Source organism: Gavialis gangeticus, unplaced genomic scaffold (assembly GCF_001723915.1).
Source record: "Gavialis gangeticus isolate Ggan-Ray unplaced genomic scaffold, GavGan_comp1, whole genome shotgun sequence".
NCBI lineage: Eukaryota > Metazoa > Chordata > Crocodylia > Gavialidae > Gavialis > Gavialis gangeticus.
In genome coordinates this window covers 75,486,985-75,511,300 of record NW_017728993.1, presented here as the reverse complement: position 1 = coordinate 75,511,300, position 24,316 = coordinate 75,486,985, and positions in this window count along the sequence as shown.

Here is a 24,316-nt window from a genome sequence, read left to right as displayed (position 1 = left end):
GTTCTGTTTTCATTAGCTGTCCAAATTGGAATGCATTCCTTTTTTTTTCTGAACACAATTTAGAATTTTTTAAAATACAGTGAATAGCATATTGGGCTCCATCTCAGTTCTAACATCCAGTTGCAATTGTAATGTAAATAGAAATGAAGCCACTTACCCCTCTCTGTTCTGCACAGTAGGTCATTTATTTTTAGAGAGCCTCATATAAAGTTCATGATATCACTGGAGTGGCTGGATTCCATAAATGCAGGATGTGTCTATGACCTTGGCTCTGAGAGAGTCTGGCTGCACTTATGGAGATGAATACTAACACATTTGCAACACACGAGTTAAAATATCATTCTCAGCCAGAGTATTAAGGGAGCATGTAAACAGTCAATGGACTTAAAAAGTTGACTCATAATACAGAAATTATAGATAAAAAATTACTTTTCTAAGCGATATGGTTCTTTTTTTTGTCATAGCTCATTAAGGATAGTCCTGTCTCATCAATAGGAGCTATTTATTCATGAGTTACTGGAAATTCTTTCTAATAAAACAAATACTATGCAAACATCTTTGCATACTAGATTCCAAGTTTTGTCTGTATAAATGCATACATGTCTGTGTGCTTTTTAAATCTAAACAGGCAGTTTAAGGACCCAAGCCAGTCAATGCATCAAACCATGTTATTAAAAATACTGAGCTAGGCTGGGGTTTGAACTCCACACTAAGAAACTCACATTCAGATGGAGTAATTTCATATTTATTTTGTAGTGGTGACAACTTCCCAGAATTTTTGAAGAAGGGAAATAAACATAAATTATCTGCTGCAAAATAGAGGTCAGCAACCAATGGTCTACCAAGAAATTCATTGGGCCCATGAAGCCAGGTCATCATTGGTGATTTGGCAGCAACAGGAATTGGCAGAAATTCAATGGCAGCAGCTGAGAAACTGGTGCTAGGTCACAAACAGCAACCTACCTTTGGAACAAGCTGCCATTAATTTGGTCCCATTTCTAAAACGGTTGCCGACCCTTGCTATAGACAATGCATCTCTCTCAATAGGTTTTTCATCATACTCTCCCCTCCTCCTCTTCATCCCTCCCTTATGCAAGAAAGACACAGAATATTAGCATATTATTCAATTCCTTTTCAAATAAAGTTTCCACTTCTTCATTTTTTATTTAAAAGCATGGCTAGCAGAATATATATTAAATATCAAATTGTCCTCTATATTTTTAATATGTGAAGTAATCTGTGACAGAAAATAGCCAGTTGATCCAAATACAAAGTATGCCCACCCAAAAATGTATATTCGTACGTCCTTTGATGGGTTAGTTTTTTTTTTCCCCTGACTGTCCTAGACTTTAAATTCCAAAGCCTTGGGCAGAAGACCCCATATCTGAGAGTATTCTGATTTCTGCCCAACCATATGGCAAATCTTTATTTAAATGTTAATGATTTTCATGTTCAGCATGAACTCTTTGAAGTAACATTGCTTTTGTCTTTGATATAAAGTGGTTTGATATGAAATAGCTTAATTAAAAGTTAATGTAATAAGTTGCACAGAACTATAAATATAATTCAGTAACACCAAACTTTGCAATTCCTTTTTAATTAATTTGGAAGAGCTGTTTCAGCTAGAAGAATCAATGTCACTTGATATTTACTTGCAGTTCATTAATTTATATACCTATATATAATATATATATATTATTAAATATATATATTTTAAATGTTATATATATATAATTTTTAAAAATGTTATATATGTATAATTTTTTTAAATACAGTGGATAACATAATGGGCTCCATCTCAGTTTTAACATCTATGAAATATATATAAATATATATAGTTATATGGCACAAAGTGTGAACTTTTTCAGAGTATCATTACAATTGCTTTACTATGGGTTTTGCATCTCTTAGTGTGATTTCCTTTTAAACAATATTTTTTCTTTCCTTGAGGCAATAAACATCAATAATATCTTTCATGGATCTCTGCACAAAATTTGTAGTCATACTATTATATATAAGTGCTTTGATTGTTTTGATAGCAATTATTTATGATAGCCATATATATGTGTGTGTGTGCATGTAGCAATTATTTTGCTAGCAATATGTGTGTGTGTATGTATGTATATACGTATATGTGTTTAAATTATTTATAATTTCAATAAACACATACACATACATATATTGCTAGCAAAATAATTGCTACACTCACATGCACATATATAACAGATTTGAAGTAACTTCGCAAAGTATACAAATACCTTCTGTTTGAAATAATTGCTATCAAAACAATCAAAGCACTTGTATATAATAGTATGACTACAAATTTTGTGCACAGATCCATGAAAGATGTTATTGATGTTCATTGCCTCAAGGGAAGAAAATGTATTGTTTAAAAGGAAATCACACTAAAAGATGCAAAACCCGTAGTAAAGCAATTGTAATGATACTCTGACAAAGTTCACAATTTATGCCATGGACTTCTGTTGTCTTTACTAAAGCTGGATCTCAGTGAAATTGGGTGTTGCTGCCAGTACCCTAAACAGAATACTAGCAGCCAATATCCATTTTGACAAGTTTCCAAGAGGTACCAGTACCAGAAGCTGGGATTTTATCCTGAGAAAAATGCCAGGATCATAATCAGTTAACACTCCTGACATTGTAATAATAAAGGTGAGCTTTTCTGATACATATTAAATACATAGTAGTGTCAAATCTACTTTGAGTCAAGTAAGTAGAGAAAACACCTTCTCTGCTAGTGACCTAAATTCAGTCATCTTCTCATGTATTCATTGTTTTGGTATTTCAGATATTACAGAGGCACACCCCTCAAACTAAATTTAAAATTCCAGCCCAGACCCAACATTCATTTTGGTTTCTAATTCCAGGTGAAAGTCTATGTACCTTTCTGACAGGTATTCCTTGGTTTCCCATTAAAAGTTGTCTTCTGTGGCCTGTAACATGATTTACAACTTCACCCTAATCAGAGAAAATCCTTCTCTTCCAGAGTGACTAAAATTTAATCACAACAGAAAGATAAAAATGTTTCCCCTTGGTACAGCATCCTTTTCTTTTATTTTTTACAAGAGACAGTTCTTTACTCGCTATTTGTCATTTTTGTCCTTTCTCTATTAAATACGTCCTTGTACCTTCCATGAGCTAAATTCTTTTCTCGTTGGTGTAGGAGAAAAAAAAATATGTTGCTTCCTTCTTTTCCTCTTGTAAGGAATCCCAATCTGGGAGGGAACACCTACCAGAAAAAAAAACAACTCACAGACTCAGACCTCAGGTTATTTTGCCTGTAACATTCTCCTGCCCACAGTATATTTAAACCCTCACAAATCACCAAGCAGGTTTACACAACTATTAATAATTTACTTAAAACTTTCTCCTTAAATTTTAAATAGCAGTAGAACTCTCAGCAAGAAGCTGAAGTCCAGAATATTAAGTAAAACCTGGGTGGCAATATCATGCATGCTTCTTTTAGAGCTAAGGCAAAAAGGAATTATCTTGTATGTACCAGGCCATCAAGAGTGATGCTTCAGGATAATTGTTTTACCTGGTGCACAGCTGCGTGCTGTATAGACATCCTTTACATGGATATTCAAATGCTTACCAGAACCATACTGTGAAGGGTTAGCTCAAAGCCCACATTCCTCATGATGATTTGCTATAGGGCTTAATTTATGAGGAGCATTACATATTTCACACTTGCTCTGCTCTTCCCTAATCTATGTTTTCCTAACAAGAGCTATTCAGAAACTTTCCAGTGATACAACCTCACTGGAAAATACAAGTTAATTAAAACTGAAACTTTGTCAGGATGATTCTTTGGTCTGGAAGAAGATTTCTAGTCCATGTTAGAGAGAGGCTCAACCCAGCATAGTCAAAACTCCAATGAATAAGGTATTTTGAAGAAGATGGGTGCCCCCTGTTCAAGGCGTGGTTATGAATCAGGCACAGCTAAAAATGGAATGTGCACCCTCTAACATCTCGGGCTTATTCTGAGGAGCTCCTCTCCTTTCTCCAAAAAAAAAAGGCATATTTTTGTTCTAATGCAAAATAAAAACAAATGTTAAAACCTCAAATTTATTCACAAGGTGGATGCTTTATTTTCCAGGAGACTACTCATTTAGGTATTTTCTGCAGAAAGACTAGCTCCAAACCTTAAGTCATGGCTTACTTATCAAGAGGTCTTACTACAAATCTTTCACCCTTGTAAATCAAGGAAAGGGAAGTTTGTTGCCACATTTTTGGGCCAAGACTCTGTTCAGCTGATCAGCCTACACTTTGGACCTTTTCCCTTCCATTGCCTCTGCATCCAAGAACCCATGCCACCTTGCTCCTTGCCACCGTGGATACAGCTGTGCTGAAATCCAGTATCTCTCTTTATGGGGAAAAACTGGAGAGTGAGTCAAATTCTAAGGTACCCTTATTGAGGTGACTAGAACATCTTACTACTCCGAAGCTACTGTTTCAAGGAATTATTCCTGAGATTATAGACATAAACTCAAATGTATGAATCCAAAATATCTTTGTAACTATATGGGCCACTTTACAATGATAGAAGTTGCAATTTTAGCTGTACATTTATAATACAGTTAGAGTACAGTTCCATGGAAAGCGATTTGATAAACAGAATAATGAGAGCCCAGTGATATAGTCAATGCATTGCATTCTGTCTCCTTATTCTGGATAAAATATTGCATTTTCTCATCTAATTCCTGGGAAGACTGACATATGGGCAACAGAGGAAGGAACTGACTACACTGCAGCTGTTACTTTGCTTAGAAGGAGCTTTGGTGAATTGATTGCTCTCTCTGGTTGACAGTATAAAACCTTATTTGTGCTGTATGCAAACTGCTTGATATCTGTCTATATGAAGACTCTCATCCATTACTGAACTCAGAACAGACTGGTATGACAGGGTGCTTGGTGCACCTGTCCCTTCAAGAGGGAAGGCTGCAGGAGAAGCAGCTGCCAGGTGTGCCAGGGGCTGATTAGAGAGTTCAGAAGGCGACTGAGCTTGAGGCATATAAGCCCAAAGCATGAACTGGGCAGGGAGGCTAGCCCTGGGAGCTAGAGCTCGAGGAACTCCTGGCAGCAGGAATGCAGCAGGGCTCCCAGCAGAACAACTGAGCTGGGGTAACCAGCACAGAACTCAGAAGCAGGTAGGCCTAGGAACAGGGGCAAGTGAGCCCATAGCCTGGAGAGGCAGGCCTTAGGGTAAGGAGGTCCCAGCTGACCCAGACAGAGAAGAAGAGTGTCCAGAAGAATAGAGGACCTGGGACCCAGAGGCAGAGAGCCTGAGCCTGGGAGGGGCTAGTTAGAGAGGGCCTGGAGGGGCCCAGAGGTCTGGAGCCCAAAAGGGCTAAGCAGGGCCAAGGGAAGCCAAAGGTCTCATATGGCCTAGGAGTGGGGCCAGTGTCTAGGGAGACTGAAAGTCAGGAACCACATCCAGAGATCAAGGGGGTTGAGACACTAGTCCAAGTGGGGTAAGGACTGGGCCTGAGAACCTGTAGGTCAGGAAGGGCATGTGTTAGTAAGTTATCTGCAAGGCTTGGGAGTGGATACTGGGGAGGATGGAGCTCACAAAATTAGCCCTTAAGGCAATGATCATGGGTACCTGTGGTCATAAGAGTACGACCAGGCTTGGGAGCCCTGGGGCAGTTTCCCTTTCCTCAGAAGCTAATAACATCAAGGCATGGGGCTGAGTAAAGGAGAGGGTGCCCAAAGAGAGCCAAGCTGGCAAAGGCTGAGCTGTCCCCAGGGGACAAAGTGACCACCCCTCGGATGAGCACTTGCTCCACATGGTAGAAATATTCACAGAAGATAAGAGATGGATAGAAGCAACACATTTTCCTTATCTTATATTTTTTCCCTTGAGTCAGAGAAATCTTTTCTGGTTCTAATTCACACGATATTTTACAAGAGTATTTATATAAACAAACTGAAACCAATGCAGAAATTCCAAAGATTATTTCTCTTGTATTAAATTGTGGAATCTAAGTACACTGTTGTGGCAAGATTAGGGTTATTCACTGTTTAGCATTTAGATTATATTGTTATTTTCCCTGTCAAGTTATTTTACTGTATATGTTTGTATTTATTACCATCTAGACTGAGCCATACTAGTATTTAAAGGGCACAATACAAAGAAAGGTCATATATTCATTTTACATTTTGATATAGGACATCTATTTGCATAAGTATACATAAAAAGAGCTATCTGTGTTTACATGATCAAGAAAATGACTTTTCTGTTGGGAGAAAAAAATGAACAGGTTTTTCTAGAAAAGTATATGGTGCTGTTCCTATGGGACTTTTTTAGCCATTACAAATGTATGCCTTCAAGAACATTTACTCTATTTTAGTGTGATCACTGAAGTCCATGGAAAAACTCCTGTTAGCCTCAGAGCTTTCAATTTATGATCTATACGCAAGGGTGCGTGCATGTGTGTGTGTGTGTGTGTGTGTGTGTGTGTGTTATAAAAGAAATAAAACCAATTTAATGTTTACATTTTGGGATACAAAAGTGAAGAGAGAACCCAAGCAGATGTTGGAAAGCAACTGTGAGGGACATGATATTAAACGATTTAATTAAAAGACCCCAGCACTCGTTCCTGCCTGGGGCAGGGGGTCGGACCTGTTTAGATCCCTTCCGACCCTAAGCACTATGAAACTAAGCACTATAATTTGATCGAATTAAAAAATGTAAAAGCTTCCAGTCCAGAAAAACACATTAGCGTGTTCTTAGCATATGCAAATTGATCCATTGATATTAAAAAATGAAGCACATTGTTTAAATTTAGGACACAGTGGGTACATCTACACAGTGTTAGAGCACTTCAATAAACTCCTGGGTTTATTGCACCAGAGTTTATTGCTCCTGGGAGTCTGTCATGTGTCTGGGAGCACAGCATGTTGAGTCAGGTTGGAGCAGCCCTGGCTGGCAGGGACTTAGGTGGGAGGGAGGGAAGGTCAGCCTGCCAGCCTGGGGCTGCTCCCCCCAGCTTAATGTTCTGCAGAGGGGATAGCTGGGGCATGCAGGTGCTTCAGCATGGGACTAGTCAGCAGACAGCTCTCACACTGAAGCACCCTCATGCCCCAGCTACCCAGGACAGCATCTACATGTGTGTTGCTACAGAAGTTTTTAAAAATACAAGTAGTATCCTGCTGCAGAGTCTTTCAGTTTACTCCCAGCCTAATACGAGTGGACATATAGGTTCACAACTTTTACTGTGCAGCTAATTAGTCAACTGCACAGTAACTGTCTCGTGTAGACATCCCTAGTTATATGCTTTCCTGGTTCAGAATATAAGGACTAGATCTAGTAAAGAACTTTGAAACCTAAAAGTGAGACACTGCAGTGACTAGCTTTTAGGTACTTGTCTCCAGAATAGTATCCCAAACCCTGAGTTAGTTTACTCATGATCTCTCCACAGAGCATGGAGATAATTAGGCATTTCTCAGAAGAAGATCCAAAGTAGCCACAATGCTGTATGCATCTGCCAATAGGAAAACGTATAAATCCAGTTCAGGGGATGCAAATTTACATGTCCCTGGAAAGTGTTCTGACTATAGCATTTGAATGTATGTATGCAGCCCTTTTGTAACCAATTTGGGACATGCAAACGATCTAAGAGAGTTCTTGCAGTTTTGTTTTCCTCATAGAAAAACTTAACCCCTGAACAGACATGTAAATGCTGAAACCCTAAAAATCAGCAACATTGCAGTCCTGACACTGTTCAGCCAAGGGGACTCTGTAAACCTCTCATCGTGCTCTGCAGCACACTGTGGGGCAAACATCATAATTTCTGCATTGTTTGTCATAGTGACTTAACAGATGTGTCTAGTCGTATCACTATAGTTCCAAGAAGTCCCAGTCAAAGACCATTATACTATATGTTTTACTGACAAAGTATAAGGCAGCTCCTCAAATTGCTTCCATATTTCCTGATACATTGTTTTGCTTTGATTTGTCTTTGAGAATAAAGACAAATGAAAAGTTCAGGGAATTCTGAGGTCTTTCCAGCTTCATGCTATTCTATAGAATGGGCCTCTGTATTGTCCTGAGCCTAGAAAGTAAGGTGTTTCTTCTAGGCCATGGACAAACATTACATTTCTAGCAAAATATACATACTTTCAGCACCACAAAGAGAGAGCAGACAAGCATTCAAGCAGGGTTTTTTTTAAGGTTGTTCCAAGGTGTGCCTTGATGCTCCAGCATTCTGGAGGCTCTGCTTTGTACCACCTTCCCTCCCCTCCAAGGTATCTGTCTGACATCCTAAACTCCACTGATCAGGAAAAACCTGTGAAAGAATTCTTTTAATTCTCTACATATTAGTATCTTGTCAGGTTGTTTCACTGGGCAGAAGTTCAGGCCTTTAGAGCGAACACAGATGACATAAAATCAGCAATTTTCCCAAACACACCAAAGGAAAAAAACCCAGTGATATATGGTCAGGCTCTTGGTTATCTGTGCATCTATTCTGATGAGAATACTTATGATACACAGAAAAATGCTTTTACCCAGCAAAGACATTCCAGTAGAGAAATAGATTATGTGTTTGAAAACACCACCCAAATACTCTACAAACTACAATATGAAAAGCAAACCTCCACTGACTGCCTGATACTGCCATCTCACACTTGAACTAATACGAGGGACCATCAAACAATTACAGCTTTTACTTGCAAAGGACCAGTGTTCAAGAGAACACTGTGCCCCCACCTCTGGCCTTTAAATAGCTCCCTAGCCTTGCCTATCCTATTATCAAAAGGAAACTCCCCGCTCATCAACAGCCACCTAATGTGACCTATCCTTGCTGTAACAATAAATGCATGACCAATCAACTCATCTCTACATCCATAACAAACAACACTCCCCACAAAGAACAAGATCAGAATACATAGATAATACACACACACACACACACACACACACACACACACACACACACACACACACAGAAACACGTGTATGTATGTAATAGGGCTGTGCAAGGCTTCAGACCCTGCTTCGGATCTGGAGAAGCTCAGACACTTCGGCGTCTAAAGCAGCATGTCTGGACTGAAGCGCTGGCTTCATTAGGCCTCAAGCTGCAGACAAGCAAAACTCATGACGTGGGTGACACTGTGTGTGTTAAGGTGGAGCAGGGTGAAAGCTGCTAGTCCCTGCTGCAGCCTCAAAGCTTGCCAGATGTCGAGGAGATCGGCTCTGCACCCCCTGATCTTCTTGAAATTTGGCAGACTTCATGCTCTCAGCAGAGGCTACCATCTGTGCAAGTTTCATTCAAATCAGACACAAAACAACAAAATTATAGATATTTAATTGATTCCCCATTATACCCTATTGCCAGATCTCTGAGGCAGCTCCGAAGCTTCAGAGCTGCTTCAGCTGGATTGAAGCAGAAACCCGGTCCAGAGCTCTGGATCCCATCCCTGGCATCCAAAGCGGCCGGATCTGAAGCTGGATTGAATAGTTGCCTACTTGGATAGGCTCAGTATGTATGTATGTATGTATGTATGTATGTATGTGTGTGTGTGTGTGTGTGTACATATATATACATACATACATATATATATATATATATATATATATAAATAAATATATATAAAAGGAATATGTATACCTCATCTGCTGCAAGAAATGCCCCCATGAAAACAATGTGGGTAAAACCAGAAAAAAACAAAACTATGCATCAGAATGAATATTTATTATAAAAAGATAAAGGGTAGATTCTGGAGATGATTTCCTACACAAGTAGGAGAACTTTTCTTACAGAAAAATCACTCCTTGTCTGACCTCACAGTTCACATGTTCAAAGGACATTTAAAAAACACTTTCAAAAGATGAGCATGGAAACAAAAATCATTAGCCTACTGGAACCAAGGTTAAGACCCACTGAAAGGCACTGACTTCATGGTCCATTGTAATCTACCCAAGAGAGGTTAAATTGCAGTTTCTGCCTGGCTAGCACTGTTCCCATTGATCTGGCTACAGAAACAGCTGGGAGCTCTGGCCTCTCTCTCCCCCTGGCTTCTTCTTCCTTGTCCTAGGGACAGGGTGGTACAACATGATGCACCCCATAGTGCAGGGGGAGCCAAGGGCCTGGGCAGTTGTGGTGGGGGAGTGGGGAATGCCCAGGCATGCAGTTAAGGAAGGCAAGGCACCATGGTGCATGGTGCAACTTGGGAGACATGTGGTGCACCATGGAGGCCGTGCAGCATGTGGCCTCCATCCAGGGCTCATGGCCCTCACTCGGAAACCCCTGCTAATGTGGCCTGAGGGGCACGCACCTCCCCACAACCACTTAGAAACTCAACATCTCTGATCTACCTAAAATTCATCAATCTCCACACTTAACAGGTGGTAATGATCTTCTTGGACAATCTTGTTCTTCCACTATGAGGTTTTAACTGTATTTTTACTGTCTTTCTCTTTGCTGTTGGATATTTGGCAATTACTCATATATCTTGTTTTTATTTACAAATGGAGTTTTACACAAGGTTTTATTCCATCTGCTACTTAGCTCTGCTGTGTCTGCTTCTCTCTCAGAGACCCCGAGAAGGGTACTATCATAGACTTAGACAAACTTTAGGGTATCTCAACCATATAGGTGGTCCAACATTACTCACAAATATTCTTGCTTTTCGCATATTCCCTGGACCATCACAGCTAAATCACTTCAACAGTACAAAAACAATGAGGGTATTGAAATGCACCCTTTATTTATGTTTACTTTTAACTAAGTAGTTACGGGGCATGTCTACACAAGATGCTATATTTCTATATCAACACATTAAGGTGATGTAGCATCAGCAGGCACAAACTGTGACACTGTAGCTATGTCACCATAGTGATGTGCTACCTTGCTATAGCACATCACTACAGCAACATAGAAGCTAAAAATAACCATGTGCTGCCAACATGATGCAGTAATGGCTGTTACTGCACTATCATTTAATACTTCTTAAAGGAAGTACTAAATGACAGCACAGTAATAAAGGTGCTATAGGGGCATGTGTAGACATGCCCATAGAGTCCTTGGATTAACTATAACCACAGACTAGTTACGTAGTATATATCTGGATTGTTCCCCATGAGTATCATTTAAACAAAATATAAAGAACAACCTTAATTTTATTCCGTAAAGAAAACAAGTCAATTATGTCTACCCTTATAGGGTTTGTATATGCTATGAAAACTGGTATAAATTAGACTGTGTGAATTAACTACCCTCTGCCATTTCCTTGCTGTTGGTATACCACACTGTGTTTTTGGTCTTTCTGGGTAGGTCAAAGTGTATCTTTGGAAAAATCTCCAGTCAAAAAGAGGCCACAGAAGATCTACATACACCTGTATGAGATAAGTCCTTTGTTTGGAAGCACTTTTCATGTCATAAGGATCTGGACAGTAGCCCAAGGTACAGTATCCAAAGCAAACAGTTAAACCGAAATGAAATTGTCATTTGAGTCAACTAGCTAGCCCTGGTCTTTAAACAGCACTTTTTGACTAATGATTCGTACAGGAACCTCAAACAAGCAGCTGAATCTTTTTTTAAGAAAAGGTGAAAAGAAGTAATTTACTTAAGTAAAACATTGCTCTCAAATTATGTATCCAATAATCAAGGGAAAACAATATCAGATCATTTATTTGTTTGATATTGTTCAGTTCTTTAGAACTGGAGGGAAAAATAACTGTATTCTGTTCAAAATAATTTATCTCAAGAAAAATGCTAAATTATTTGCAACATTAACTCAACAGAATCTAATGTTAGTAACTACCCAGGCCTAATTAATGTCCTCATTTAAGCACTGATTGACAGCCTTACACCATAGGATACCCTCTAATGGGTAATCCACAGAGGGCAAAGTTAAATAAGCATTACATTGGCTTTCAATTTATCGCTATGCTACTTTTCTGTTTTGATTGCCATTATCTGCTTGTAGTGGGTGGGCCTTGGGCACTAGCTTTTTGAAACCATCAGCAGGGATTCCACTTCAAGCAAATTTCATAACATTAATGAGGTTATTTTCAAATGTAACTTGTCCAAAACTAATAAAATATAGGGCTTAAAGTTATTCAGAGATTATATAGTCCTTGCCATATTTGCCTGTCAATAGGGGTCTCCCCCTCCCCTTTTAAAATCAGTGTAATTCACCGAGATTTACCCTGCAGGCAGGAGGAATTTTAAAGGACCAGGATAGTATACATGTTATACGTTGAAAGGGTTTTGGTTGTTTTTTTCCTTTTGAAAAATTTTAATAGTTGGGGAAAAAAAATTCTTTATACTTAAAATGATAAATTCTTCCTGACCAGTAACACTTTTCATACCAGTATAAAATATTTATGTGCAATCCTTGTACTTGCCCAGGCAGTCAGTCAGTCAAAGCAGTTGAACCCAAAATATAGTGGGATAGAAAAGAGTCTGTTCATACTCTATGCCTAACAGAATGACAGGACACTATATGTTCACAAATAATAATACAATCTAATTACTATTATTGTAATAATTATTTTCACAGGCAAATATGGATGACTTTACTGGTGTGAATATATCACTTAAAATCAACATCCCCATGTCTCCACTTCTCTAGAACTCCATGCAGCACAGCAACTAAGCATGTAAGTAAATCCATCCCCATTCAGCAGGACAGTTAAGGATATGCTTAACTTGCTTAAGCCCTATTGATTTCAAGTTAAGCACATGCTTAGGTACTTTACTGAACAGAAATATGCAGTTGAGGATTGAGTTGACAAGATGTTATTCTGAATTTTGGACCTTGAATAGAAGCTAGTTTTAGGTGCATAGATACTGTCACTTCATTACTTATCTCTTTAGAAAAAAATGTTCTTCAAGTGTTATCATTTCTTCCATGAAACTGCTGATGTAGAAGGTACTGATAGATATTAATTTATGAGCTCCTGATTCGGCAAAAAGTGCCAGCCTTTTGACAGTGCTGAGTCAAGTCTGTTTGGATTTGTAGAACCTCTAGGCCTATGGAAAGGTGTCCATCTGCAATGCTACAAATTTCTGAGAAATGTGCAGTGTCATGAAAATGTGGGGAGACATGCATATGCAGGCATTAAAAATGCCTGGTTATCCAGATTGCCATGGAATATGGCAAGAGGCTGTAGTGCTGTTACTCCACAGCCAAGGAGCCAGTGTGCAGAGATCTCAATGTGTTTTGTCAGGTTTCTTGTTTCAGGAGGTTCCCAAGGATACATGAACAGAGAAGAAAGGTGTGATTAGCTCCCTGCCTGCAGAACCATACCCACCAGGTGGCTCTGCATTCCCTTTATGCTGGAAATGCAGAGCCACAGCACCTTTATTCAAAATTTCCACTGCAAAAAAGGAGTATTTTATTGTACTTCCACCCCAATGGATCCCTGCCTGCCATGTGCCCTGAAGCTCCATAGCCATATGATTCTATTTTGATTTGATGTTAGCAAGTTATGAGGACACCATAGAAAATAACCTGAGTCATGAGTTGATTTACTTTCAAATAAATGGAGAGAGAAATGAAGTAGATCTATAGTAACCTTCCCCCCCATGAGATACATTTTGACAAACTACAGGAAGTAATTAGTGATGTCATGTTGAAAGAGGACTTTAAGGAAATGGAAGCAGCTAAGACCTGGTATTTGTTTAAGTCCAGTGAAGCAAGTCTGGAGCATGTCCTATTTTTACCAGCACAGAGTCAAAGCTTGCCACCACGTCTTCTGAAAGCTCATTCAGGTACCATGTACAGATATGAAGATAGAGCCAAGGCCCTTGATATGCAGACTCCAGTTTGCCAACCAGTTTGGTGTAGGCAAGTCCATGGTAACCTGGGATATTTAAGTTATGAAACACTTTAAAGGGATCTGTTTCATAGAGGATATTTAACCATTTCTGAAAATTATGCCTCTAAAAGATGTTTCAAACTGGAAACCACCAAATTGACTAGTCCCTTGGAAATGTGATCCTTCCTGTATAGCTTACAGACTATATTAAACAAAAGTAAAAGAGTTTAATAGGTACAGTATGATCCTGTGTGAATAACCGTCTCAGAACCTCAGGATGACGCACATGAAAATTATTCATTTCTGTAAAAAGAAAAGAAAGAAGCAATTGGAAATGTCATGACTAAAAGTAGTATATGAGCATTATTACTTTGAGAGAGAAAAAAATGGTGTGATTTTTATTTAAGACAAATTCAAGGCAATCAAAGTGAAGCAAGGTTCTGAGACTCTCACAAGCAGTTCTCTTTATAATGTAATGAATAGAAACTAGGCCCCATTAAAGTCACAGCCAAAACTCCCATTAACTTTTAACTTCTCTTTAAATTCCTGATGAACTGGGCTTTATATTGGTCTTAGATTAAGATAATGTTTAGATAATCTAGTTAACCTGAAAAATTCAGGATGTGGTTTGGTGATGCAGGTAGCAAAAAGAGTGAAACTGGCGCTATACTACAGGGTAAAATTGCTGGAAGATTCATAAATAAAATATTCCACTAGAGCTCCATTTAGGAAATCTATAGACACAGATGCAAATGAAACAACTGTTTACTAGTATTAATAAGTACATACATTCTCTATCTGATCCTGGATCAGCTTCATCAGCCATCTTCAGAGACATATGTAAGACGGTCACGGGTGACAATCATCCTTGACTGTACAGGACTGCTGAAGAGACATTCTATAATGTTCTGCTTATAAGTCAACTCTTTCCTCCAAAAAAAAAATATAAAAATAAAACTTTACTTATATTTGGGATTAACCTATAATTGCCTCCCTGCAAACACACACATCCACTGCAAGTTCAGCAGTTTTACCTGCAATATAAATACAAGCTGACATTTTTGTCAGTGTGGTTTTTATTTTAGTAATTTTAAGTATATTTAATCCTTTGAACTCTTCTCTTTGTTATTGGATTCTCCTGTGGTGTTTTCTTAGGGCAAAAGCAGGTCAAGGTCTTCTTTTGTAGTTATCAACTTATATTAGAGCTAAAGCAGTTTTTCCTAAAACTGAACCTGAAAATGTGGATTGACTTGTAATGGGAACAACATGGTATACATGGGCAAAAATATAATTGTACAACCATTATATGAAATCTGATTTGTGTAAAAAAATACATTGTTTCTAAAAGTCATATATGTTGATTTTTTTTTTTTTAATGTTCAACTTATAAACTATCATCTTGGTCTACAGAATGTGGCATAAAATTGTATTTGGTCTATTGTGTTAATGCATGGAAAGAGAAACTCAAGAAACATCATGGAAGAATGCCTGCATTATTTTATGGGCATATAGAGTATAATATGCATTACAAATGTATACTAATTTCCTGTTGGAAACATGTACTTACCTATAAATGTAAATGGATAGAAAGTCAATACATCTTAATGGACATGCTGGCTCATTTATGGCTTGGTTGAATTTGCTAGCTGTCTATGTTTTTTATTTCCTCCTGTTTGTATTTAGAAGGCTAACTCAATCAACACACTGAAGGGAAATATTGATCTTTTTGGGGAGATTACTTTCTAGTAGACTGAATAACTTTGGAAGGTAAAAAAAAAACTGTAAATCCTAATCTTTTTCCTAGAGTCCATGAAATCTGGTCAACCAGAAACTGAACTGCACAAGGAATGCTAGTTAGTGATCAATATAGGGTATATTTAAATTATTTTTATCCTTATTACCAGATGTTGGGATTTTTGTTTTTTTTTTTCATCTACTTCGTGTCTTCCCAAACAAGAAAGATATTTAGTAGGTATAAAAGCATATGAAATTGAAGCTATTTAAAGTGAGTATTTTTATTTAAATGGTTATTTTTCCTGAGTAGACAAAGCTCCAGAGACATATGTTGACGTAGTTGATCCTTAAAGATTTACATTATGGCAGTGATTTTATTGTCTTAGAGAAATGCATTATTTATACAAAAAAATCTATTAATTTTGAAACTTCCTATTCTGAACTCACAGGCTTGGAAGCTTAATTGGGTCCTTTTGACCACAAAGACCTCTAGTTAAAAACAATATTGCTGTGCTAGGAATAATTTTAACTAAAAGATTTTTTTCTGCCTCAAGGGAGAGTTATTTGAAAAGGAAAAGAAACCCTTGCTATAACTGAACTGAAGTGATAAAACTACCAGTTAGAAAAGAGTACAAGAAAGATGCAAGAAATGTATAAATTGAGATATAATTTACTATAAGATTATTCCCAATGTGGTCAAGTTAATCATAATTTCTTTAAAAGATGTAAAACTATTCTCTACTTAAAATGTCCCGAATCAGTCCATTTTTAGCTATCCTCTTGGTTTTATTTTCTTAAGATAATTTCTGGTACTTTAATGTTATTTCAGATAAAATAATCACACACATATATTTATAAGTACTCTGTGTGAATGTGATTATTTAACTGTAATAATGTTAAAATACCAAGTCAAAATGTTTTAATTTTTTTAATTGAATATCAGCATAAATTAGAGTCCATCATTCAATATACAATCTACCATTGCATTACACACACAACTCCACTGAATTCTTGTTGTATTCTTCTTTCTTATGAGGCAATTGAAGTTTAACTTTTTACCTCTTGGATTTATTTTAAATGGATTCACAGACTGTTAAGGACTAAGCCTGTTGGAGGAAACAGACCTTTGTTCATAGTCTTACACTTGTAGGTGAAGGAAATCTCATTGATTACTTTGATCTGGTACTGCACAAAACTTCCACTTACCTTTTGCTTTTTAAAGGAATCCCTTCTATATTGTCAATTCTTGTAATCATAATTTTTTATGAATCCCAGAGAATATTACAAGTGTCAGAAACAAATCTACTCTGGAAGTCCATACCTAGTCCTTGATCAAACAAAACTTCCATTGAAGCCAAATGGATTTGGGGTAGGTACAGATATTTGAATTTGTCTACAGATACTTTCCTTATGTGTTCTGTATACTGTAGCACCAAAACTGGAAGTAGAGTTCAAATATGGCCCTCTACACAGATATACATCTGAAAAGATTTTAGGTCAGGAGATATAAAGTCATACACCATCTGGATAGACTTGCCCAGGTGGATGCCCTATATGACTGGGTGTTTTAGTTATAATATCACTAAGTCCATACTCCAGGGAGACTTTGGGAATTCTACAATCCACCAGTGAATTTGCACTGGGAAATTCCCACTGCCAAATTAACAATCAGTAAGTAGAGATGGACCCAGCCAAACTCTTTTCTCATTCTCTTGTCTGAGCATCTTGAAAAATGGTCTCCTTGTCCTTCTTTATTTTTCCCTTAAATCTATATTTTTCCCAGGGTGAGTGCTGACAACAGGAAGGCAGATGGTATGCCAAATCTGTTCCCTATCATACTGGCCACTATAACTACATTGTTGCCTAGTGTTCTCTTAATTGTATTTACCAGTTTCTTTTCTTTTAATTAGATTGTGAGCTCATTTAGTCATGGATCATCTTTTCTTGTTTGTTCAGCAAACAGCGCAGTGGGATCTGAGCCCATGACTGGGGCTGCTGGGTACAAACAAAAAATAATAAGATCAACACATTGCATGAAGAATATATTGAGATTCCACATTTGTGATTTCTTCCCCACAGGGAAGTCAGCTTGTAACATAGCAGAATCTCTTACCAATTGGCAGAAGGGCAACAGATATCTCACTAAGTGATATCTAAACTGAAAACAAAATTAAAAGCACATTTCACTGTTTTTTGCAATAGGCATAATGGAGGCAATACTGAAGGGCCCCTCTACATATGCAGGTAAAAGCATAATGGGATCTAACGAACAATCAACACAATCCCAGCTCCTGCACTGCTACGCATGCATGACAGGAGATGTGACTGTGAGATTACAAATCAGATCCCATTATGCCTTATTGCCGGGGGCCCCAGCTGCAGAGGCCCCTCATGCACCTCCATGGCTGGGAGATCACAGCTGCTGATCTCCCAGCCCTAGGGGTGCATGGGGTTGGTTCTTCATGGTTGGGAGCCTAGTCAGCTGGGAGCTCCCTCGATCAGGGTGCGCATACCCTCCCTCTCTACCTGAAGCTGGAACCTCTGATCAGCAGCCTCAGGAGCCCCTGTCCACATGTTCAATGAATGATGTGATTGGATGCAGCTACAAGATTATTACACATTTCGTGGAATAACTTTGTAGCTTATTCCTCTTTTTATCACACCATTAATTGAACATGTGGCTGCATGGCCATTTAGGGCATGATTAACTGGTTAGTCATGCTTTAAGTATAACATGTAGACGGGCCTAGCAGGCCCAACATTTTTCATTATTTTTTATGACAAATTTGTAATACTTAGTTGCTTAACCTCATAGCCTTTCTAGGTCTCAGGCTAATGTTAACAAAACATTTTTCTCAATTAACTCTTCTACTAGAAAGCTTCTTTTATTCAGTGAAGAGTGTTTTTTCTGTAAAACTGAAGAGTCTGAAATATGATTACTGACATTCCTCCCCACCCAGACTGTAGAGGGTCATTCAGCTGTGTGTAAAATTTCTCAAGTCTGCATTAGCATCCTTTGGAGATTTCAGTAATAAGCTGTCAACATTTTCAATTTCAACAATTACCCAAGAGACTTATTTCCTCTGAATTAACCAGGCCAGTAATTTATGGGAATTGTCTTGTTGTTCATATGTTTAGTATTTCCTACACATGAACAGATTTTTCTTTCCCCATCTGACAAGTGCTAATCAAATTGCATTCAGATTTAGTTTTATTTAACTTTATTTGTGCTTAAGGAGATTTTGTTTTACCAACTCATTTTCAAGATGAAATTGCCTTTCTTTTGGTGTCTTCATTATTTTTCCATGAACACTCCTAGATACTTTAATGAATAACCAAGTGCTTCAAGTCCCTTTTATTACTTTTTATGCATGTTCCATAATTCAAGTGAAATAGAATATGTAGTCAACTCTAAAAAATAAAGCTGGGTATGTTCAATATACAAATGAAATGTAATTTCTCTAGGCCAGTTTTTGTGGTTTTCAGCTTTTTTAGACTTGAGGCAGCCCTCATTTGACTCAAGGCACCCATCTATAAATTTTGTTAAATGAGAAGCACCACATTTAAAAAAACTCGTTATTTGCTGCAGTGCTTACCTCCTTGCAGATCGCTGGGCAGTGGTGATGTGGCAGTCTCCAGACATGTAAGGACATGAGCCTGCAATTATCTCTTCATATCTCACAGCACCCTTCAAAAGATCTCATGGCACCCCAGGGTGCTCCAGCAGCCTGGTTGAGAATCACTGCTCTAGGCTATCAGGGCTATAGATAAACTGTTTGCAACCCTTATCAAGCATTATAAGTTCATACCCAAGTTCATAGCACTACTGAGGTTGCACATTTAACATACCTGAAGCTCTTTTTCTATTAAGTGGAATGTGAAATATCTATATTTCAGAAAATGACTTCATTTTCATTTTGGGCATTTTTTCCAAACCACCACTCCTGAGTCTTTTAGAATTTGCCATAGTGAAAACAATCAAAGAAACCCAGACTGACTGGAACATGGAAGTTCCCGTTTCCTAAAACATTTTGAGGTTTTGAAACTTTTTTTTCTTTTTTGCATTAGATCAAAACAGCCAGCTTTAGAACTTACTTTTGTTTTCCACAGATGACAGTAGGAGCTTTGATTGCAGCATGATGGTGTTCCTCTCAGTACTTAGAGCAGTGGTTTTAAATCAGTGATTCTCAACCATGTAGCCTGGCATGCCTTGTGATATTTTCAAAGGTGCCATGGGGTGCCACAAAATGTTAGTACTGTTGTTTATGCAAAGGAAACTGGATCTGGCCCCAGTTTTCTTTCTTGCCTAGTGCAGGGGGGGCTGGACCTGATGATCTTGCAAGGCCCCTCTAGCCCCTTACAGTCTATGAATCTATGAAATGTGATTCACAAGATGAACCCAGAGATTTTTATACAGGAATCTGTAAATTAAAATAAAACACAAAAAACTCTGACCCATTGACATTTTTGGAAGTGTTTGCAACAGAAAAATAACTCTGTCATTTTTCTGTAGTGAAAAAAATGAATGAAAACTAAGATCTGTCATTTTCCAAAGAGAACTAGAGCTTATTGGTGGGGTGGCCTGAGTCTACTGAAGGATGCCTTAAGTCTAAAAATATATTGAGAAAAGTGGTTCTTAACCTTTTTAAACTCAAGGCACCCCTCATTAAAGACACTGCTCAGGAAATGCCAAGTCTAACTTTCATTAATTTCTTGACTACAGAAAAATAATAGAATAACTCTTCTGTTGCAAAGAGCCCAGGAAGATCACAGCAGGCCAGAATGTTCTTGACATTATGGATTTCTATTTGAAATATCTGGGTTAATCTTGTGAATCGTATGTAGGTGTTTTGTACACCTAAGGGTGCTTGTACACATGACAGGGCTTTAGTTCTTTCTAAAATGAAACGGTGGGTTTTTAATCATGTTGGGTGGTCCTGGGGGGTGCCACAACTGTAGAGGGAAGGACCGGGCCCGTGTAGCTCAGGCAAGCAGGCTTCAGAAAAAAAAGAAAAAAAAAATCAGGCTCTTCCCTGCTTTTTTCTTTTTTTTCCCTGTCAAGCCTGCCTGCATGAGTTGCCGCCAAGTTGCACAACCCCTGAGCTGTGTGGGGCCTGGTGCTCCCCTCTGTGGTGGCAGCACCCCCCAGGACCATCTGGGCCATGTGCTAGTGGGTGGGTGCTGCCTTGGGGGTGCCGCTGCCATGTAGGGAAGGTCTTGGGTCCTCTGCAGCTCAGGGGCTGCTTGGCCAATTGGCAGCTTGCTAATGGTTGTGGGAGAGGCAGGTAGGCTCCAGCACCCATGCACTGTCCCCACAACCTGAGATCACCCAGGAACAGGCTGGCTTGCCCCTGGGGCAGAGCGGTAAGACAGCAGGAAGGTGGCTGGGTGTGCTGGCAGGGATGGTGCACAGGGTGCCGGAAGCCCACCAAGCCCAAGCTTCTCCAAGCACATCTGGGCTTCTAGCGCCCCATGCACCATTGCACTTCGGACATTGCAAAGTAAAATACCTCATATGAATTTTACCTTGCTATGTAACAAAGTCATTTAAAGCAAAATGTGCTGCCAAACGTGAATATCATCACAAAATTAATGCGGAATAAGCTGCCAAACATGTAAACAGCAACACCATTAAAGTGGTGCAAAAGGGTAATTAAGCTACTTTAAAGGCCAATTTTGTCACATGTACAAGCATCCTAAGAGTCTGATTTCTTACCTGTGCCAGCGTAAAAAAAAAATTAAATGGCACAAATGTGGAGCAAATAGGTGTCCTTACCGTTTGTTGCACCACATGACACCACGTCAGTGGCACAAAAAACGGTAGTAATAGACACTGCTGTTTTATTGCAGCAGACATCTGTTATCTAGTTCTGTTTCCCCTGCTCAGCCATCCTCATGACCCATGCCATGGGCTTGGGGCATCAGGGAAAAGTGCGTTCCTGCTCAGCCAACTCCATAGGGCTGCTGCAGACCTGCACTCTTCAGGGAAGCATGCAGCATTCCCTGCAGCTTCAGACCCTCAGGTCTGGGCCAGTGGAGGAATGTCAGGTGTTCCCCTCCCCAGCCAGCCCTGTGGAGGGATGGATGATCAGGGAAACACTTTTCCTTGCTGCTCTAGGCTCATGGAGTGGGTCTGGGCCAGTGGGGAAAGAGTGGGTATCATGTTACCCCTTGTCCCACACTATCAAGTTCAGGACAAAGGGCAACATGTTTCAGTTAGGAAGCATCTGTCCCATGACACATTGCAGCACAGCTGAATTGTTTCTAAACTAACAGTGCTAATATTTCCCAGCACCATTAAAGGATCTCACAGTACCCCAGAGAGCTGTGGCCCTGGTTGAAAAACACTGACTTAGAAACATCTCAGGTACCTGGTTAAAGGGTCTTTAACCTTTTCTATTCTGTGTCAAAACAGTTGCCAGACTTGAGGTCAAGAAGGAATTAGGTAAGACTGACAATGGCAGAAGGGTGTTCTTACTTTCCTCTGTAACACGAAATCCTCTTCTTGGGATCCCCTATGCCTATGTAAAAAAAATCATTCCCTGCTGTTGCAATGACCGGGCCACTGGCAGGGCACTGGCTTGTCTCCCTTACTTTTGAACTGTACCACATTTCAGGGTGTTTTCACTCTTGTAATGTGTTTGATCGGTTGTGGTAAAATGCTAGTGTGGCAGGTTTTAAGGACTTTTTGGATGTGTGGCTGCCTGAAAATGCCAGAGATCAGATTGCATAGTACAAAAGCACTCCCTCTAGTTCTGTGTTCCTTATAACTGAACAATGTGGTTCAGAAATTCCACCCCAAAACATTTCTTAATGAAAAATCCACCAAAACAAAAACAAGCAACAAAAGTGTGTGTATAAATTGTTGGGTTTTGATGAATTGGCTTGTTCTGTCAAAATAGTCCCAACTAACTTTAATAGGAACAAAGTTGTATGCAAGACAGCATGCTCTGGCAGAGAGATTATTGGAATTCTACTTCTGACTTTTCTACTCAGCAGCTCTGTTGACTTGGGCAAGTCACTCCAATTCTTTTTCCATCGTTGGCTTTGGGGTGGTTTAGATAGTGAACTGTACATGTTTGTATCTTCTGCAGCCATTGTTTATGAAACAAAAGAAATTTATACAAAACAGGTTAACTTTTTCTGAAAACATTTTTGCAGGGATGTAAATACAGCAATCATTGATTTCTTTTCTTTGAGGAAGGTAAACGTAGGCAGTGCCACATAGGGACATCTATCAGCTAAACTTGCCATCCTAGATATCAGTCTTAAGCTGTAACTTTTCACCAGTTCCAGAGTGACCTGAGACTAGCATTCAGTAAGGATCTAGATGTTTTATATATGCACATATAAAAATGCTTAAAATAAGAATTTAGTTCCTTTGTTTAACTAACTGCTTCAGTTGCCTCTAGTGCTAAAAGCTGACTGGCATATACTAAACAGGCTGGCACCTTTTATGTTCATTTTTCTTTATGTGCTATGGAATTTCTGTTATGAAAAGCAGAAATCCTAAACAGGTGGTGGCTTTTACAGTGTCGGCTATTATTCCTTTGTTTTTCTGCCTTTGGCCACTGTTGCGTACCAGATGTATTCTTTCTTCTTGCTTTTAATTAAAAAAAAATTAATATGATCTAAACCAGTATTGGAATTTTATGTGCTTACACAAGGTAATAGGCCTTGGCATAATTTTTGCCTGTAGAAGGGTTTTAAAAAATAATTAATAGCTAAATAACAAAAAGGACATGTATTGTTAGTTTATATGAGGATGTATTTTGAACATAAACATTAGTGGTCTTTTTGTTGTTTTTATCTATATGTTTTAAGCAAATTCTTTGTCCCTATTTTTCAAATGCAGCTAGTAAGGACTTACAAGCACAGTGTGATTCTGTTACATGAGTAGGGCTCATAATTACTGTGATAAGACAAATAATTGTATCTAAAATGCAAATGACTCCTCTTTTACATGGTGGAAGGACTATTAAAGTCAGGAGTAGAAAAATCAAGAATTCTACAAACATAGACTTTTTTGATAATAGAGTCTGTAATCAGGTTTATGTCCTTGCTTCATTTATAACATTTCCCCCTGCTTAATCCCAAATGATTCAAAGAATTTGCTACGTTGCTGTAAATTTTGATAGGTCTGCTAGATGCCTCCGTTTGAAAATGCCATCATGCAGAGTAACTTAAAGTACATTATAGGTATTTCATGTATTTTCTTACCATGACATTTAAGTGTCTCTCTAGTATAAAAATTCACTTTGTCAAAATGACAGCTTGACGGTACATAAATACCTTTACTCTTTGACTATAATGTTGTATCTGCTGGCTTTGCTCTTGAAACAAGTCGTTGTTACTCCTATCAGTGCATGGTCAGCTAAGGCTATGAAAATCTATTCATTTCTATGCATCATCATCCCCATCATCATTTACCAGCAACAATCAAAAGAATTCTTAGAAAAACAGAAACAAAGTTCCAATTGTGTTAGGCAATGTGTAGGGCCATGGTACAAGTGACACATAGTATGTGTTAAATGCACTGAAAACATAAGCAGTCATGTGTTAAAGCAATAAAATGTATGCTAATTGCACTCATATATAAGACATGTCTTTTCACCCAAGGAGTAGCTCCAGGCAATATTAAGTAATACACATGCAGTCATCACTAGACTGCTCCATAGAGCTAATACAAGCAATTTGTAGTCCACAAGAACCTCAGGATGCACCAGTTCCAGCCCCACTCCCCAACCCCCCCCCCCCACCCCATGGGACAGTCAATCCCTGCACCAGTACTCT